This window comes from Rattus norvegicus, chromosome X, assembly GCF_036323735.1.
Source record: "Rattus norvegicus strain BN/NHsdMcwi chromosome X, GRCr8, whole genome shotgun sequence".
NCBI lineage: Eukaryota > Metazoa > Chordata > Mammalia > Rodentia > Muridae > Rattus > Rattus norvegicus.
The window spans coordinates 119,421,459-119,442,441 of NC_086039.1; the positions used below are offsets into that span (position 1 = coordinate 119,421,459).

Below are 20,983 nucleotides of genomic sequence, written 5' to 3' on the forward strand. Positions count from 1 at the left end.
TGATATTTTGACCTCTTCTTTTCCGATCTGTATCCCCTTGATCTCCTTTTGTTGTCTGATTGCTCTGGCTAGAACTTCAAGAACTATATTGAATAAGTAGGGAGAGAGTGGGCAGCCTTGTCTAGTCCCTGATTTTAGTGGGATTGCTTCAAGTTTCTCTCCATTTAGTTTCATGTTAGCAACTGGTTTGCTGTATATGGCTTTTACTATGTTGAGGTATGGGCCTTGAATTCCTATTCTTTCCAGGACTTTTATCATGAAGGGGTGTCGAATTTTTTCAAATGCTTTCTCAGCATCTAATGAAATGATCATGTGGTTCTGTTCTTTCAGTTTGTTTATATAATGGATCATGTTGATGGTTTTCCGTATATTAAACCATCCCTGCATGCCTGGGATGAAGCCTATTTGATCTTGGTGGATGATTGTTTTGATGTGCTCTTGGATTCGGTTTGCCAGAATTTTATTGAGTATTTTTGCGTCGATATTCATAAGGGAAATTGGTCTGAAGTTCTCTTTCTTTGTTGTGTCTTTGTGTGGTTTAGGTATAAGAGTAATTGTGGCTTTCTAGAAGGAATTTGGTAGTGCTCCATCTGTTTCAATTTTGTGGAATAGTTTGGATAATATTGGTATGAGGTCTTCTATGAAGGTTTGATAGAATTCTGTACTAAACCCGTCTGGACCTGGGCTCTTTTTGGTTGGGAGACCTTTAATGACTGCTTCTATTTCCTTAGGAGTTATGGGGTTGTTTAACTGGTTTATCTGTTCCTGATTTAACTTCGATACCTGGTATCTGTCTAGGAAATTGTCCATTTCCTGAAGATTTTCAAGTTTTGTTGAATATGGATTTTTATAGTAAGATCTGATGATTTTTTGAATTTCCTCTGAATCTGTAGTTATGTCTCCCTTTTCATTTCTGATTTTGTTAATTTGGGCGCACTCTCTGTGTCCTCTCGTTAGTCTGGCTAAGGGTTTATCTATCTTGTTGATTTTCTCAAAGAACCAACTTTTGGTTCTGTTGATTCTTTCTATGGTCCTTTTTGTTTCTACTTGTTTGATTTCAGCTCTGAGTTTGATTATTTCCTGCCTTCTACTCCTCCTGGGTGTATTTGCTTCTTTTTGTTCTAGAGCTTTTAGGTGTGCTGTCAAGCTGCTGACATATGCTCTTTCCTGTTTCTTTCTGCAGGCACTCAGCGCTATGAGTTTTCCTCTTACCACAGCTTTCATTGTCTCCCATAAGTTTGGGTATGTTGTACCTTCATTTTCATTAAATTCTAAAAAGTTTTTAATTTCTTTCTTTATTTTTCCTTGACCAGGTTATCATTGAGTAGAGCATTGTTCAATTTCCAAGTATATGTGGGCATTCTTCCTTGATTGTTATTGAAGACCAGTTTTAGGCCGTGGTGGTCCGATAGCACGCATGGGATTGTTTCTATCTTTCTGTACCTGTTGAGGCCCGTTTTTGACCAATTATATGGTCAATTTTGGAGAAAGTACCATGAGGAGCTGAGAAGAAGGTATATCCTTTTGCTTTAGGATAGAATGTTCTATAAATATCCGTTAAGTCCATTTGGCTCATGACTTCTCTTAGTCTGTCGACATCACTCTTTAATTTCTTTTTCCATGATCTGTCCATTGATGAGAGTGGGATGTTGAAATCTCCCACTATTATTGTGTGATGTGCAATGTGTGTTTTGAGCTTTAGTAAGGTTTCCTTTACGTATGTAGGTGCCCTTGTATTTGGGGCATAGATATTTAGGATTGAGAGTTCATCTTGGTGGATTTTTCCTTTGATGAATATGAAGTGTCCTTCCTTATCTTTTTTTATGACTTTTAGTTGGAAATTGATTTTATTTGATATTAGAATGGCTACTCCAGCTTGCTTCTTCTGACCATTTGCTTGGAAACTTGTTCTCCAGCCTTTCACTCTGAGGTAGTGTCTGTCTTTGTCTCTGAGGTGTGTTTCCTGTAGGCAGCAGAATGCAGGGTCCTCATTGCGTATCCAGTTTGTTAATCTATGTCTTTTTATTGGGGAGTTGAGGCCATTGATATTGAGAGATATTAAGGAATAGTGATTATTGCTTCCCGTTATATTCATATTTGGATATGAGGTTATGTTTGTGTGCTTTCATTCTCTTTGTTTTGTTGCCAAGACGTTTAGTTTCTTGCTTCTTCTAGGGTATAGATTGCCTCCTTATGTTGGGCTTTACCGTTTATTATCCTTTGTAGTGCTGGACTTGTAGAAAGATATTGTGTAAATTTGGTTTTGTCATGGAATATCTTGGTTTCTCCATCTATGTTAATTGAGAGTTTTGCAGGATACAGTAACCTGGGCTGGCATTTGTGTTCTCTTAGGGTCTGTATGACATCAGTCCAGGATCTTCTGGCCTTCATAGTTTCTGGCGAGAAGTCTGGTGTGATTCTGATAGGTCTGCCTTTATATGTTACTTGACCTTTTTCCCTTACTGCTTTTAATATTCTTTCTTTATTTTGTGCGTTTGGTGTTTTGACAATTATGTGACGGGAGGTGTTTCTTTTCTGGTCCAATCTATTTCGAGTTCTGTAGGCTTCTTGTATGCTTATGGGTATCTCTTTTTTTAGGTTAGGGAAGTTTTCTTCTATGTTTTTGTTGAAGATATTTACTGGTCCTTTGAGCTGGGAGTCTTCACTCTCTTCTATACCTATTATCCTTAGGTTTGATCTTCTCATTGAGTCCTGGATTTCCTGTATGTTTTGTACCAGTAGCTTTTTCTGCTTTACATTATCTTTGACAGTTGAGTCAATGATTTCTATGGAATCTTCTGCTCCTGAGATTCTCTCTTCCATCTCTTGTATTCTGTTGGTGAAGCTTGTATCTACAGCTCCTTGTCTCTTCTTTTGGTTTTCTATATCCAGGGTTGTTTCCATGTGTTCTTTCTTGATTGCTTCTATTTCCATTTTTAATTCCTTCAACTGTTTGTGTTTTCCTGGAATTCTTTCAGGCATTTTTGCGATTCCTCTCTGTAGGCTTCTACTTGTTCTCTAAGGGAATTCTTCACGTCTTTCTTGAAGTCTTCCAGCATCATGATCAAAAATGATTTTGAAACTAGATCTTGCTTGTCTGGTGTGTTTGGATATTCCATGTTTGTTTTGATGGGAGAATTGGGCTCCGATGGTGCCATGTAGTCTTGGTTTCTGTTGCTTGGGTTCCTGTGCTTGCCTCTCGCCATTAGATTATCTCTAGTGTTACTTTGTTCTGCTATTTCTGACAGTGGCTAGACTGTCCTATAAGCCTGTGTGTCAGGAGTGCTGTAGACCTGTTTTCCTCTCTTTCAGTCAGTTATGGGGACAGAGTGTTCTGCTTTCGGGCATGTAGTTTTTCCTCTCTACAGGTCTTCAGCTGTTCCTGTGGGCCTGTGTCTTGAGTTCACCAGGCAGCTTTCTTGCAGCAGAAAATTTGGTCTTACCTGTGGTCCCGAGGCTCAAGTTCGCTCGTGGGGTGCTGCCCACGGGCTCTCTGCAGCGGCAGCAACCAGGAAGACCTGTGCCGCCCCTTCCGGGAGGTTCAGTGCACCAGGGTTCCAGATGGTCTTTGGCTTTTTCCTCTGGCGTCCGAGATGTGTGTGCACAGAGCAGTCTCTTCTGGTTTCCCAGGCTTGTCTGCCTCTCTGAATGTTTAGCTCTCCCTCCCACGGGATTTGGGTGCAGAGAACTGTTTATCCGGTCTGTTTCCTTCAGGTTCCGGCGTTGTCTCAGGCAGGGTACCTGCCGCTCCTGGGCCCTCCCCCACGGGAGCCCAGAGGCCTTATACAGTTTCCTCTTGGGCCAGGGATGTGGGCAGGGGTGAGCAGTGTTGGTGGTCTCTTCCGCTCTGCAGCCTCAGTAGTGCCCACCTGACCCGTCGGTGAGGTCTCTCTCTCTCACGGGGTCTGGGAGCAGAGAGCTGCTGCGGGCCGGGATCCGAGGGTGTGGGACTTCCGGTAAACACAGAATGTGCCCGGTCCTAGAGGAATTCTGCTTCCGTGTGTCCCAAGCTCACCAGGCAGCTTTCTTGCAGTAGAAAATTTGGCCTTACCTGTGGTCCCGAGGCTCAAGTTCGCTCGTGGGGTGCTACCCATGGGCTCTCTCTAGATGGTGCTTTTCTGTGACATACACGTGAACGAATGTTTCAATGAAGCAGACACAAGTGAAAGGCTAGGACAGCCTCATGATGGAATGGTACACTGAAGCATACACGGTTGAAAAGATTTTCTACTAAAACAAGCACATAAAAAGACATGATAAAAGATTCTTCACTATTGACACACATATATTGGTCTGAATTACATTGCTTGGTTGAGATCCTTTGTAGGGACTCCACAGAGAGATACACACCAAAAAATTTCTGGTGATGTGCTGCAGTTTCATGCTACTTCTGCAGACTTGGGCTGATTGGCAGAGTGATGTCACTCATTCTGACTCACATGCTCAGACTCACTCACTGAGACAAGACCCTTGAAGGACATGTGGTATTTGGAGGGGGTATAAAAAGGACTTGTCAGACAGTAACAAGGGCTTAGCTAGGCTTGCTTATAGAGCTGGCTGTACAATGTTTGTTGGTCTTGCCTCTTCACTAATCTTCACTTCACTGAGAAAACACAGATGACAACTTCTCCTGACCTTCCTACTGGTCCCACTTACTGACTCAACAGTTTGGCTGAGGCCTGCCTGTTCTGAGTAGGTGGTGCCACAGTTGTTGTTGTCCCAACAATACCAAATTGGACCACTGACACACCAGTGAAGTGTTTACAAGTAGATTGAGTTGCCGCTACTGACCTATGAACTAAACTGGTCAATTTTCAGACAACACACATGGGTGTTGCTCCAAAAAATATCCATTTCTTTATCACTACTTATGGTGGGTAGAAGGGAGGTTAAAGTGTTTAAGAATCATCATTAAAAATAGGTTTTGAAAAAAATTAAAGTTATAGAACTCAATGGTGGTGACCATAGTTAAGATGACCAATGGTGTATAGATGGAACCTGAAGAGACCACCTCTGGTAGGTAGACAGGGACCCCACTGGAGGGATGTGGATACTAACCCACGTTGAAAATTTTTGAACCAAAATTGTACCTGTCTAAAAGAAATGCAGGGGGAAAAATGCAGAAGAGACTGAAGGAATAGCTTATAAGTGACAGACTCAGCTTGAGATTCATCCCATGGGTGGACACCAAACCCTGACACTACTACTGACGTTGTGCTTGCAGACAGGAGCCTAGCCTGGCTGTTCCCTGAGAGGGTCTAAGAGCAGCTGACTGATCATAATGGAAACTTACAGCCAACCACTGGACTGAGGTCAGCAACCCCCTGTGGAAGAGTTTAGGGGAAGGATTTAAGAAGCTGAAGGGGATGGCAATCTCATAGGAAGACCAACAGCATCAAATCACTTGGACGTCTTGGAACTCCCAGAGACTAAGCCACCAACCAAAGTAGATACATGAGCTGGACCAAGACACCTGGCATATATGTTGGAGGATGCACCTAATTCTGTAGAGACTTCATGCCAGAGAGAAGAGTGATGCTTGTGGGGAGGGGAAGACTCTATCAGAGATTAAGGGGAGGAGGAATAGTGTGAAGAATTCTGGGAGGGGGAGCAACACTTGGGATGTAAGTAAATAAAATAGTTAATTAAAATTTTTTCACATTTTTGTGAGAATACAAAGAAATAAGTTTCATTATGGGACTTTTATGATGATAATTTATTGATTTACTTCTTGTGTGTATTAATAGCATGTATGTGTAATGTGTTTTCATATACGGAGGTGCACATATGTTTAAGTATATGTGCATGCATGTGCATATGTATGTAGAGATCGCATGTTAGTGCTGGGTGTCTTTGATGACTCTACACTCTATTTACTGAAGTAGGGTTTGGCTTGTCTAATAAATGAGCTTTTCCCTGGGATGCCCCGTCAGTCTCCAGCTCTTCAGAGTATAGTCGAGCATCTATGCACACTCACCACTGGGTACTAGAGATCTGAACTCTTGTCCTCTCATTTGTGTGGCAAATGCTTTATCCACTGAATTATCTACCAGCTCCTATTATTTTTTAAATATGTTATTAGGTGTTGACTTTCATTTCCTTTATTTCTTTTTCAGCAAGTTCACTGTTAGTATGTAGAAAGGCTGCTGAATTTAAATACTCATTTTGTATCATGCCACTTTGCTGACAGTGTTTATATATGAGTTTTCCGGTGAAAACTTTTGAGCACAGGATTACATTTTCTGCAAAGAGGGATAATTTGACTTTTTTCTTTCCTATTTGTATCCCTGGTGGTGTGTAAACCAGTGCAGCACTATGTAAATTTATATATAGGTTTTTCAAAAGATAGGTTTATTAGGTGGCCTAGCTGTCACACTCATGACAAATACTCAAAAGATCCTAAGTCCTACTACTGTCATACTTGGAATGCATGTTTATTGCTACAATATTCACAGTAGTTAAAAATGGAGCCTTTTCTTTCCATTATGATCTGAATGCATATAATGTATATGTATGTATATGTATGTGTGTGTGTGTGTGTGTGTGTGTGTGTGTGTGTGTGTGTACAGGATTGGATTGTAATCATTTGAAAAGATAACTGAGATCTCTTCCCAATATTTTGGTTGCTGTTTTGTCCTAATGACAGTGTCCTTTGCCTTACAGAAGCTTTACAATTTTATGAAGTCCCTTTTGTCAATTCTTGATCTTAGAGGATATGCCATTGGTGTACTACCTGAAAACCCAGCTATATCACTCCTGGCATATACCCAAATGATGCCCCAACATATAACAAGGACACATGCTCCACTATGTTCATAGCAGCCTTATTTATAATAGCCAGAAGCTGGAAAGAACACAGATTTCCCTCAACAGGGAAATGGATACAGAAAATATGGTACATCTACACAATGGAGTATTACTCAGCTATTTAAAACAATGACTTCATAAAATTCATAGGCAAATTGATGGAACTAGAAAATATCATCTTGAGCGAAGTAACCAGTCACAAAAAAACACACATGGTATGCACTCACTGATAAGTGTATATTAGCCCCAAAGCTCAGATTACCCAAGATAAAATCCAAAGACCACATGAAGGATGGCCAAAGTGCAGATGGTTCAGTCTTTCTTAGAAGGGGAACAAAAAATATTCATAGGAATTAATATGGAGACAACATTTGGAGCAGAGACTGAAGAGAAGGGCAGAGACTGCCCCACCTGGGCATCCAGCCCATATATATAAAGCCACCAAACCCAGATGATATTTCTGATGCCAAAATATGCAGGCTGACAGGAGCCTGACATAGCTGTCTCCTAAGAGGCTCTGCCAAACCCTGACAAGTACAGAGACAAATGCTTGCAGTCAACCATTGAACCGAGAACAGGGTCCTCATTGGAGGAGTTAAAGGAATGATGGAGCTGATGGGGTTTGCAACCCCATAATAACAACAATATCATCCAAAAAGACCTCCCAGGGACTCAACCACCATCCAAAGATGGTGGTTTACACATGGGCAAAACCATGGCTCTAGCTGCATATATTGCAGAGGATGGCCATGTTGGGCACCAATGGTTGGAAAATCCCTTGGTCTTGCCAAAGCTCGACCTCCCCCACCCCAGTATAGGGGAATGTCAGGATTGGGAAGTGGCAGAAAGGGGTGGCTGGAGGTGGGAACACCCTCATATAAGAATGGGTAGGGGGATGGGATAGGAAGTAAATGGGCAGAAAAACGGGGAAGGGGGTAACACTTGATATGTAAATAAATTAAAAATATACAATATAAAATAAAAAAGTAATTGATCCTTTCCTTGTAACTGCAAATTGCAGCCTGCCAGTAAGAGGAACTGGCTTACAAAACTACCTTGGTTGCTTATACCTTGTTAATCTATAACCAGTTGCTTAGTTAGAAATGTGTGTGGGTTCTTGGCAATAATTAGTTTTTTTAATCCACTACATATATAAACAATTGATCATGGGAGGAGATGGGGCAGATGCCTTTTATTTCATATACTCATAATTATTCACTAGAAGAAAATAGAATGTAATCACATTGTACGTTTTATACTACTTGATTTTGCAGGAATAAGTAAGCAGTATGAGAAAAAATAAAGTTATAGCTTTGCTCCATCCATAAAATGTGAGTCTGTATGTAAAGTGGTTGAAGTTTTGCTTCATCCACCAAATGTGTATATATTTAAAATTTTTAGAGCTTCCTAAAGTTTGCTTCTTCCACCATATATACAGATGTATCTGAGCTTGCTTTACATGCTACCAAACCCACATCCTCTCCTTGGATCACTGAACACACTATCAAAGATGGTCTTAGAGAGACAGACAGACAAACGGACAGAAAGACAGATGTATACTGGGCATGGCTTGAGCATGTACGAAACCTCAAAGCCCACCTCCTTCAATAACACCCTTCCCCCAATAAGGAAATATGTATTCCAATAGGGCTACATCTCCTAATACTGCCTATGGGCCTATGGGGACCAACTACATTCAAACTACCACACCTACATTGCTACTTGCATACATGCAGTCATAGACAAGAGATAAACAGAGAGAGAAAGTGATGGACAGAGAGAGGGATAGATAGATGCAAACATAACTACATAAATGCATTCATTCATACCATGCATACCTATATACATAGATGATGGATAGACAGACACATAGATATGATGATAATCTAAATCCTATAGACACGGTGCCCTTTATTTCACACACACACACACACACACACACACACACACACACACATACACACACACACACACAGAGAGAGAGAGAGAGAGAGAGAGAGAGAGAGAGATCACAGTTTACTATCCCCAATTAAGTCATAAAGATTGGTATTCAAACATCAAAATCTTCTACAAACATACCCACAAAACACAGAAAGTTCATCTGATGTGCATAGATTTGATTAATAACTAGGCTTTCCTTTGTTTCTGGCTATTTTCAGGGATTCCTCCCTAAAACTTCTTTCCCATACTTTTCATTGCTTCAGTTATTACTGTGTACTAACTGATACTTATAATCCACTAGACAGCAATGCTATAGAAGTTGTTTATGGTGCTGGAGCTGTTCAGTCATACATGCTCAGCTTCAAAACACATCTTTTAAAGACACGACTGTAAGAAATGACCTTCCCAAATGACTTTGAATGGAACTGTCATCAAGTGGAAAGCAACACAGAACAGGAAATAGTTTTGCACATAAAATATATTTTCATGTGAATATTGGTTAAAATGATTATATATGTAAAACAGAATTACAACAGGGTATGTCTTTGAAAAAAATAGGGGAAAAGATATGCATACATTGTGATTTCCAAATAGGGAAAATGTGAAACATTTCAGCAGTGAGTTGTTGATTTTTAATGTCATAGATGACTACCATAACAACAAAATAACAAGATGTCCTCTTCTAAACTTACAAGAAAACAACATCTCCAAGAAGAGGACAACAACAATCAAAAGTAGCCATGTCATTTGTGGCATGTTCAGGAGGATGTGCAGCAACCTGAACACGGTTCCAAGAACGTGGTGGGTGTCTAGTGCTTTGTCAGCCTGGCAGGTCTGTGTTCAAACATCCATGTTTGGTCAGGACGGTTGGGACCATTCCATTAATGATGAATGCCCTGAAGATGATGACTGATATTCCAGCATTTCTTTGCTCTGCAGACCTCAGACCTGAGGGGAGGAATATTATATTGATGAGCAGGAGAATGCCCAAAGCCTCTTTGTCCACATCGTGTAAATGTGATGTCTCTTTGAGCAAAGTGGGAGACCTGTGTGGACAAAACATAAAACCAGAGGACTGTTGAATAAAGATGCTAGTATAGAGATCCCACATAATGAGAAAGGAATGTCTGAAGTACTCTTGGCCAGAGGTGGAGTTCTAAGATCCCACTAGAGTATATGGGCACTGTTGATGGCTTCATATTCAGACCAAGAATGTCCCCAACACTAGTCAGAAATGTATGACTAGTGGTCAGAGGTGAGAGGGCAAGGGACATGGGGAAGAAATGAGACCCTAACAGCCATGAAAAATAAAAAGACTCCCAGATTAAGAGGGGAAATATGTGAGGGCCTCTTGGGGAGAAATTAGAAATCTAAAAGACCTTTGTAGAGGTAAACCAGCATATTGGTTGGGCATAGTTTAAATCTGCATACTCGTTCCTTGACATGAGATCAAAGTCCCAGCCTACCTCACGCAGCGGAGCACATTCCTGGTACTGCCTTTTCAGCCCCTAGATCCTCATTAGAGATTAGATCATCTTCCCACTGTAGTGAATGTGCTACCCGCTCAGGTAGCAGTCTGAGCATTCACAAAAAATCTGGCTGACAGTCCCATGCTGGTTCACCTCCTCAAGCATATCTTCAGCTGCTAGGTCTAGGAATGAATGGTGGAGAACTCATCATATTGGTTTCTTCCTTGAGGGAGTGAGTTTCTCTTCTGGGCTGGGCTTGTTAATCTTGGGCTCTGGTACTTTAAACCTGGTGGTCTGGAGGTTCCTTCAGGTGGATTGAATATTATATGTCCTAAAGCTGGGGGTGGGGAGTGTGTAAGAGTTTCTGTATCACAGAAGGACAATATGAGGGAAAGGCATATTTGAAGACTGTTTGGGGAAAATGAAATCTGAGGCCCACTGGATAATCAGAGGTAGTAGATTGGAATTCCTTTGGTCACCACAGAGGGAACTGAGGCCCAATTAAATAGACTTAGTAAGTCTACTCCTAAAGGAGAAGATTTAGAAGGTCTAAGAGCCCTTTGGATATTGGTGTCTGTAGCTCTCTATTAAAACAGGCAATACTGGGATCCTATAGTGACAAGAGGAATATGTGGGGTATAATTAGGGAGAGGGAATTGCCTAAAAGGCAGTTGAGTAAAAGAGGATATACTTAGATTTCTTTGGGTAAGTGGAGGCATATCCAAATTCCCGGTCTGCAGAAGAGGAATTGTTGCTGCCCCTCTGTGGACAGGGGATAGATCTATGATGCTCTAAAGTAGAAGGTTGAAGTAGGATCTCCCCAAGATTGCATGGAATAGGCTCAGTCTCTCTTACTCCTCTGTAGGAGCACTATTGAGCAGAAGTTGAAGGTATTAATATTCCTTGAAAATTATAGAACATTCCAGCCACTCGCTACTTCAATGACTCCAAACTTGAAGTCACAGTCAAGAATACACATCTTCTGAATGTCCGTGGTAGGCATGGCAGCAATCTTAGAAGTCTTCTAAGAGGCTGTAACACAGTAGTTTCAGGTTCAGTGTCTTCCTCAAATATAGGTCACATTCCTCTGCAAGTAGGACAGGACACCTCTGTCTATGGGAACACAATGAAGACAATAGTCTGATTTATCCTTGCCTTGATACTCTTTTGTTTGGGACCTCAGTTCAGAGTGCTCTGAGATCTCTCAGGTCAGAACAGTGTTTCCCAGGTCACTGAAATTAGAAGTTGTAGATAGGAGATGCACTGGGAAGATGGGGAATCTGGGGTTTCCTCGACCATACAGATCAGGTGTGGAGCATTCTTTATTGTGAGTGTCTAAATCTTCCTGTGTAAGATGGCAGGGTGGGGGTCCTTGGGCAGCTTTGCACAAAAGTAGAAGGACTGTTGTGTCCTTAATAAAAAAGGTAATGTGCCAGCCTTCATGGGAACATGGGTGTTGGAGCACTCTGGTCATCAGCGGGAAACTCTGTGCAAAGGTAAACTCTATACCTATTTGTCAGAGGGGTAAAATCTCTAGCTGTTTCCATTAAATAAGACCATAACAAATTAAAGAAAGTGTAAATACCTTGTGGAGGAGAGGAATTCCAGTATTGCTTGATCAGCTTCCTATTCTTTTTCAGTATTTAGACTGTCCATATATTTTTGTGCTGTATGAAGATACAGGCAGCAATTGTTCTATTATTCTAACAGATTGGATAGTTATCTTTGGGCTATGAAACCTTTGGTCAGCTAAGATAAGGCCAAGGACCGTTTTTTTCAGTGGAAGGAAACAGGAAGAAGTTTGGAAGTAATCATAGACAGTTAGGATATAGCAGGCACACAAAGTCAATACAAAAGATCTATTAACACCTTGCAAGAGGGTGTAGGCATGAGTCCCCCTTGAGCAAAAGAAGATATTTCAGGCCAATGTGTGCACTAGGAGAAAGTGTTGTTGCCCACTAGACAGAGGGGAAAGGTGAAATATTTGTAAGTGGATGTGGAGTGTCTGATGCTCCCATAGGAAGAGGGAGAGGCCCACGATGAAAGGATGGCATTTACAGAACTCTTGAACAGAGTATTGAATCTGAAGAACACTGGAACAAAAGGAATCATTCTGATGTCCCTTTCACATGAGGTATTGGATGGGAGACACAGTTAAGTGGAAATTTTTGTGCCCTCTTTTATCAGAAATAGAATGGTTTAGAATCCTTCTTGGTTAGAGTGTGGAAATATTGAGGACCATTTTGACTAGAAGTGGAGTTTGCAGAATGGGGCAGCTAGAGATCATGATCTCAGTCCCTGTCAGTCTTATAAGACAGATATTGGACCCTCATATACAGAGGGTGCATTTGATACATATTGGATATAAATTGGTAGTCAAAAGCAATTATGCTTAGTAGAAGATTAAAGCAGACAGAATCTGCTTAAAGTCCCAAACTCCTTTAAAGATAAGGGAATGTCCTAGCCTACCTTGAGCAGGGGAGGTAGGACTGCTTCACAGATTCCCTTCTTCAGTTACACTCCTCCTTCTCCTCCTCCTCCTTCCCTTTCCTTCTCCTCCTCCTCCTTCTCCTTCCCTCTCCTTCTCCTTCTCCTCCTTCTCCTCTTCTTCCTCCTCCTTCTCCTTCTCCTCCTTCTTCTCTACTCCTATTTCTTCTCATTTTTCTCCTTCTTTCCTCCTCCTCTTCCTCCTCCTCTTTCTCCTCCTCCTTCTTCTTCATATTCTTTTGATATGCAAAAATGTCCTTTGTTAGGCACAGAATTTTAAATGATCTCATCAATTTCTTCATACACAGGCAAAACACTGCGAGCTTGCCAACTACCGAGAGAAGGACACTTATCCCCAACCTGCCTAATGAAGAGGCCAGTTCACCTGCCAACCCCCAAGGACATGGAGGTGAATATGATAGACAGACTGTACCATCCACACACTCATTCACCACCATCCAATGCTTCAGGCCCAGATATACAGCACATTTCTTGCCAACAATCATTAAATGTCCTAGAAGGCTTTCATTATCATCATCTGCCTCAGAAATTTGGGATATATTTTCTTTCTTTTCATTGAATATATTTCTTTATTTCTTTATTTACATTTCAAATGTTATTTCCTTTCTCGGTTTGTCCATAGGCACCCTATCCCCTCCCCCTCCCACTCCCCCATAAGTGTGTTCACTCCATTTACGCTCAGTTACCGCCCCCTCAACATTCCCCTGCACTGGGGGTCCAACCTTGGCAGGACCAAGGGCTTCCCCTTCTACTGGTGCCCCAACAAGGCTATTCTCTGCTACATATGCAGTTGAAGCGCTGGGTCAGTCCATGTATAGACTTTGGGTAGTGGTTTAATCTCTGGAAGCTCTGGTTGGTTGGCATTGTTGTTCTTATGGGGTTGCAAGCCCCTTCAGCTCTTTCAATCCTTCTTCTAATTCCCACAAAGGGGATTCCATTCTCAGTTCAGTGGTTTGCTGCTAGCATTTACCTCTGTATTTGACATGCTCTGGTTGTGTCTCTCAGGAGAGATCTATATCCAGTCCCTTTCAGAATGCACTTTTTAGCTTCATCAATCTTACCTAGTTTTGTTGGCTGTATATATATGGGCCACATGTGGGCCAAGCTCTGAATGGCCATTCCTTTAGTCTCTGCCTTAAATGTTGCCTCCACATCCCCTCCTATGGATATTTTTGTTTCCCCTTTTAAGAAGGAATGTAAGCATCCACATTTTGATCATCCTTCTTCTTGAGCTTCCTATGGTCTGTGGATTGCATCTTGGGTAATTTGAGCTTTTGTGCTCATATCCACTTATCAATGGGTGCATACCATGTCTGTTTGTCTGTGATTGGGTTATCTCACTCAGGATGATATTTTCTAGTTCATTCCATTTGCTTATGAATTTCATGAAGCCATTGTTTTTGATAGCTGAGTAGTACTCTATTCTGTAGATGTACCACATTTTCTGTATACATTCCTCTGTTGAAAGGAATCTGGGTTCTTTCCAGCTTCTGGCTATTATAAATATAGCTGCTATGAACATAGAGGAGCATGTGTGTTTATTGTATGTTGGAGCATCTTTGGGAATATGTGCAGGAGAGGTATAGCTGGTTACTCAGGTGGTAGAATGTCCAATATTCTGAGGAATCTCCAGACTGATTTCCCGAGTGCTTATACCAGTTTTCAGACCCAACGAAAGTGGAGGAGTGTCTCTCTTTCTCCAAATCTTCACCAGCATCTGCTGTCACCTGAATTTTTACCTTAGCATGGTGTGAGGTGGAATCTCAGGGGTGTTTTGATTTGCATTTCCCAGATGACTAAGGATGTTGAACATTTCTTTAGGTGCTTCTCAGCCATTCGATACTCCTCAGCTGACAATTTTTTGTTTAGCTCTGTACACCAATTTTTAATAGGGTTATTTGGCTCTCTTGAGTCTAACTTCTTGAGTTCTTTGTATATTTTGGATATTAGTCTTCTATCAGATGTAAGATTGGTAAAGATTTTTTCCCAATCTGTTGGTTGCCATTATGTTGTAATGACAGTGTCCTTTGCCTTATAGAAGCTTTGCCTTATAGAAGTTTCATGAGGTCCCATTTGTTGATTCTTGATCTTAGAGCATAAGCCATTGATGTTTTGTTCAGGAAATTGTCCCCAGTGGCCATGTGTTTGAGACTCTTCCCCACTTCTTTTTCTAATAGTTTGAGTGTGTCTGGTTTGATGTGGAAGTCTTTGATCCACTTGGACTTAAGCTTTTTACAGGATGATAAGAATGGATTGATTTGCATTCTTCTACATGCTGACCTCCAGTTGAACCAGCACAGTTGTTGAAAATGCTATCTTTATTCCATTGGATGGTTTTAGCTCCTTTGCCAAGGATCAAGTGACCATAGGTGTGTGAGTTCATTTCTGGGTCTTCAATTCTGTTCCACTGATCTATCTGCTTGTCTCTGCCAATGCCATACAGTTTTTATCACTATTGCTCTGTAATACTGCTTGAGTTCAAGGATGGTGATTCCCCCAGAAGTACTTTTATTGTTGAGTATAGTATTCGTTATCCTGGATTTTTGTTTTTCCAAATGAATTTGCAAATTGCTCTTTCTATCTCTATAAAAATTGATTAGGCATTTTGATGGGGATTTCATTGAATCTGTAGATTGCTTTCGGCAAAAAAGGTTGTTTTAACTATATTAATCCTGCCAACCCATGAGCATGGGAGATCTTTCAATCTTCTGAGATCTTCTTCAATTTCTTTCTTCAGAGACTTGAAGTTCTTGTCATACAGATCTTTCACTTGCTTGGTTAGAGTCACATGGAGGTATTTTATATTATTTGGGACTTTTGTGAATTTTGTCATTTCCATAATTTATTTCAAAGCCTGTTTATCCTTTGAGTAGAGGAAGGCTACTGATTTGTTTGAGTTAATTTTATGCTCAGACACTTTGCTGAAGTTGTTTATCAGGTTTAGTAGTTCTCTGGTGGAACTTTTGGGGTCACTTAAGTAAAGTATCATACCATCTGCAAATAGTGATATTTGGACTTTTCCCCCTTCCAATTTGTATCTCTTTGACCTCATTTTGTTGTCTGATTGATGTGGCTAGGACTTTGAGTACTATATTGAATAATTGTGTAGTCCCTGATTTTAGTGGGATTGCTTCAAGATTCTCTCCATTCGGTTTGATGTTAACTACTGGTTTGCCCTATATTGCTTTTACTATGGTTATGTATGGACCTTAAATTCCTCATATTTCCAGGACTTTTATCCTGAAGGGATGTTGAATTTTATCAAATGCTTTCTCAGCATTTAATGAAATGATTATGTTGTTTTTATCTTTGACTTTGTTTCTAGAGTGGGTTACATTGATGGATTTCTGTATATTATACCATCCTTGCATTCCTGGGATGAAGCCTACTTGATCATGGTTGATGATCTTTTTGATATGTTCTTGGATTTGGTTTGCAAGAATTTTATTGAGTATTTTTGCATCAATATTCATAAGGGAAATTGGTCTGAAGTTTTCTTTCTTTTTGGGTTTTTGTGTGGTTTAGGTGGAAAAGTAATTGTGGCTTCATAGAAGGAAATTGGTAGTGCTCGATCTTTTTCTATTTTGTGGAATAGTTTGGACAGTATTGGTATAAGGTCTTCTATTAAAGTCTGATAGAATTCTGCACTAAACCTTTCTGGTCCTGGGATTATTTTGTCTGGGAGACTTTAAATAACTGTTTCTATTTCTTTAGGAATTATGGGGTTGTTTTGATGATTTATTTGTTCCTGGTTTAACTTTGCTACCCGGTATCTGCCTAGGAAATTGTCCATTTCATGCAGATTTTTCAGTTTTGTTGAATATAGGCTTTTGTAGTAGGATCTGATGATTTTTTAAAATTTCTTCAGATTCTGTTGCTATGTCTCCATTTTCATGTCTGATTTTGTTAATTTGGACACACTGTCTGTGCCCTCTAGTTAGTTTGGCTAAGGGTTTATCTACCTTGTTGATTTTCTCAAAGAACCAGCTCCTGGTTTTGTTGATTCTTTGTATAGTCCTTTTTGTTTCTACTTGGTTGATTTCAGCTCTGAGTTTGATTATTTCCTGCATTCTACTCCTTTTGGGTTTATTTATTTCTTTTTGTTCTAGAGCTTTAAGGTGTTCTTTCAAGCTGCTGACATATGCTCTCTCCTGTTTCTTTTTGCAGGCACTCAGAGCTATGAGTTTTCCTCTTAGCACTGCTTTCATTGTGTCCCATACATTTGGGTTTGTTGTATGATGCGCCTTCATTTTCATTAAATTCTAAGAAGTCTTTAATTTCTTTCTTTATTTCTTCCCTGACCAAGTTGTCATTAACTACAGCATTGTTCAACTTCCATGTATATGTTGACTTTCTGCCATTATTACTGTTATATTAGAACAGCCTTAATCCCTGGCGATCTGATAGGATGCATGGGATTATTTGTATCTTCCTGTATCCATTGAGGCCTGCTCTGTGACTGATTATATGGTCAATTTTGGAGAAGATACCATGAGGTGTTGAGAAGAAGGTATATCCTTTTGTTTTAGGATGGAAGGTTCTATAAATATTTGTTAAATCCATTTGTTTTGTAACTTCTGTTAGTTTCTCTATGTCTCTATTTTCTGTTTCTATGATCTGTCCATTGATGAGAGTGGGGTGTTCAAATCTCCTATTATTATTGTGTGAGGTGCAATGTGTGATTTGAATTTTAGTAAGGTTTCTTTTATGAATGTAGGTGCCCTTGCATTTGGAGCATAGATAATTAGGATTGAGAATTCATCTTGGTGGTTTTTTCCACTGATGAATATGAAGTGTTCTGCCTTATCTTTTTTTATGACTTTTGGTTGAAAGTCAATTTTATTAGATATTAGAATGGCAACTCCAGCTTGTTTCTTTTGTCCATTTGCTTGGAAAGTTGTTTTCCAGCCTTTTATTCTGAGGTAGTGACTTTCTCTGAGGTATGTTTCCTTTAGGCAGCAAAATACTGGGTCCTCTTTATGTATCCAGTCTTTTACTGTATTTATTTTTATGGGAAATTGGATACATTGATATGGAGATATATTAAGGAATAGTGATTGCTGCTTCCTGTTATTTTCATTGTTAGAAATGGAATTATAGTTGTGTTTCTCTCTTTTGCTTTCGTTGCAAGAAGATTACATTCTTGCTTTTTGTATAGCATAGTTGCTTTCCTTGTGTAGAAGTTTTCCATCTATTATCCTTTGTAGAGCTGGATTTGTAGAAATGTATTGTGTAAATTTGGTTTTGTCATCGAATATCTTGGTTTCTCCATCTATATTAATTGAGAGTTTTGCTGGATATAGTAGCCTGAGCTGGCATTTGTGTTCTCTTTGGGTCTGTATGACATCTGTCCAGGATCTTCTGCCTTTCATAGTCTCTGGTGAGAAGTCTGGTGTAATTCCTATAGGTCTGCCTTTATATGTCACTTGAACTTTTCCCCTTACTTCTTTTAATAATCTTTCTTTGTTTTGTGCATTTAGTGTTTTGACTATTATGTGACAGGAGGAATTTCTCTTCTGGTCCAATCTATTTGGAGTTCTGTAGGCTTCTTGTATGTTTATGGACATCTCTTTCTTTAGGTTAGGAAAATTTCTTCTATAAATTTGTTGAATGTATTTACTGACCCTTTAATTTGGAAGTCTTCACTCTCTTCTATACCTACTATCCTTAGGTTTGATCATTGTGTTCTGGATTTCCTGGGTGTTTTGGGCTAGGAGCTTTTTGCGTTCTACATTATCTTTGATAGTTTTGTTGATGTTTTCTATGGTATCTTTTGCCCCTGAGATTCTCTCTTCTATCTCTTGTATTCTGTTGGTGATGCTTGTATCTATGACTCCTGATCTCTTCCTTAATTTTTCTATCTCCAGGGTTTTCTCCTTTTCTGCTTTCTTTATTGTTTCTATTTCCATTTTTAAATTCCTTGATGGTTTTCTTCAATTCCTTTACCTGTTTGGTTGTGTTTTCCTGTAATTCTATCAGGGATTTTTGTGTTTCCTCTTTAGGGGCTTCTACTTGTTTACTTGTGGTGTCCTGATTTTTTTCAAGGAATTTATTTATGTCTGTCTTAAAGTCCTCCATCATTACCATAAACTGTGATTTTAAATCTAAATTCTGCTTTTCCGGTGTGTTTGGATATCCAGTATTTTCTTTGGTGGGAGAATTGTGCTATGATGATGACAAGTAGTCTTGCTTTCTGCTGCTTAGTTTCCTGTGCTTGCCTCTTGCCATCATATTGTCTCTGGTGTTAGCTTGTCTTGCTGTTTCTAACAGTGACTTGATCCTCCTGTAGGATTCTGTTTCAGCACTCCTGTAGAACTGTTTTCCTGTTTTCTTTCAGCTGTTTCTGGGAACAGGCGCTCTGCTCTCAGGTATGTAGGTGCTCCTGGTGACTGCCTTTCAGCTATCAGTGCAGGCAGGAATCTGAAGGGTCCTGCCCCGGATTGCTCCTAGGTCCTTACATGCAGGCAGCACAGCTGGCACTAGGTAATTCTTTCTTGGGTCAGGAATGTGGGCAGACGGTAGTCACCTCTGATTTCTCAGGAGTGTCTGCACTTCTCAGGGTCCATCTCTCTCCCCCACGGGATTTGGGTACAAGGAGCTGTTTAACCATTTCTGTTTGGTTCAGTTGTGGGCATAGACCAGTACTACAGGTACCTGCAGCTGACTGTTTCTATATTTCTGTGTCCAGAGGCACTATGCAGTTTCCTCTTCGACCAGGGATATGGGAAGAGGTGGGGGAAATTGGCAGTCCATCCTGCTGTCTCAAGATGGTCTGCACTTCTGGGTGTTCAGCTCTCTTCCCCCATGGGATTTGGTGCAGGGAACTGTGGGATGGTATCAGTTCAGTTCTGGGCACAGCCAGAAACAGCAAGTGCCCTGTCCCAGAGGACTTCTGCCTCTGTGTGTCCTGAGTCCACCAGGCAGGTCACTTGGAGCAGAAAAATGAGTCTTACCTCTGCTCTCAGGTGTGTATGCACTTCTGGTGACCGTCTTTTTGACATATGCTTCTTAGGTATCACCAGAAAGTGTGTTGGTACTTGAGGGGAAATGCCTTGAAAAGCAAGACACTGGTAGTCCTCCAACACGATCTTGGCAGGGATTTCTTTGCAGATGATCTTGCTGAATATCCTGTCACCACCAGGCTTAATCACGTGAGCCTTGGCAATCTGGTAAGTCATCGCAGCCAATCACTGTCCTTCCTGCACTGCTGCCTGATTCTGACTTCTACAGAGGGAATGACACAAGGTTTACTTAGATGGGGCCTCTTTAGCCAGAAGAGAAATGACTTAGTCCCACTTTCAAAGAACCAAAAAGTTTGAGGGTCTTTCCACTACATGAGTACTTGAGACCACCTTGGGCAAATAGGGAAGGTCTACAGTAGGCTTAGTCATAGGAAAAAGGTCTGACATTCTCTTCAATGAAGTAAAGGGACTGAGGTAACTTGGAAAGAGAGATAGCACTTGGTCCCTTATGAGAAAGAGAAAACTTTGAGACCTGGTTGTGCAAAGGTATGGGTTAGAAAATCACTGGAGAGGGGGTGAGTGCCATGTTACATCCTGTTAAACATTGATGTCCCTGTTACTTTATTCAGTGAAGGGAGGTCCCACCACTGCTCTTCAACATCCAACTCTTCTGTTCATAGAGGTTCCACACCTTGTGTTCAGTCTGGAGGAGTTCATGTAACAACCCCAGTCTTTCCAAACAGCCTGGATTATTCTCCCTGGCTAGGTTGCCTCCTTCAGTTTGTCTTAATATGTCCATATATGGGCAGCAACAAAGGTCCCACTTGATTTCTAGTGACTGGATTGCAGAGCATAACATAGCATACAGTCAATAATTCTATACATAAGACCTGGGACCTCAAACAAGAGTGGAACAATGTATTTCCCTAGCCACCATGGTAAAAGGTGAAAGGCTTGAATCTCCCTTATTCAGTGTATATGTATTGGAGGTAGTTCAATGTCATAAGGGAATGCTTGAGGATAAAATGCATGACACTCTATTATTCAAAGGAGCATGTCTATTGTCACCTTGGGAATAAAGGAATGTGTGAGCTGTCTTTAGTCAAAGACAGTGCTTCAGATTCCCCCTTGCAGAGAGGGGCATGAACCAAGGTCACATTGTTGGGGAAGTGAAGGACTGAAGCCCAGCCTCACCCATGGTAGTTCTCAGGGCCACTTCAAAGAAGGACTGTGCAAGCTATCTGGGGACTGGGGGTCTAAGAAATTCTTTTCAAAATGGGAATTTCTGAAAAACCT

The 20,983-nt window shown here is 40.6% G+C and overlaps 1 pseudogene; it reads right to left on the reverse strand.

Moving 5' to 3' along the window:
* Positions 1 to 13,068: 13,068 nt before the first annotated feature.
* On the reverse strand, positions 13,069 to 19,903 carry LOC103690899 (histidine triad nucleotide-binding protein 1 pseudogene; annotated as a pseudogene).
* Positions 19,904 to 20,983: the final 1,080 nt, after the last annotated feature.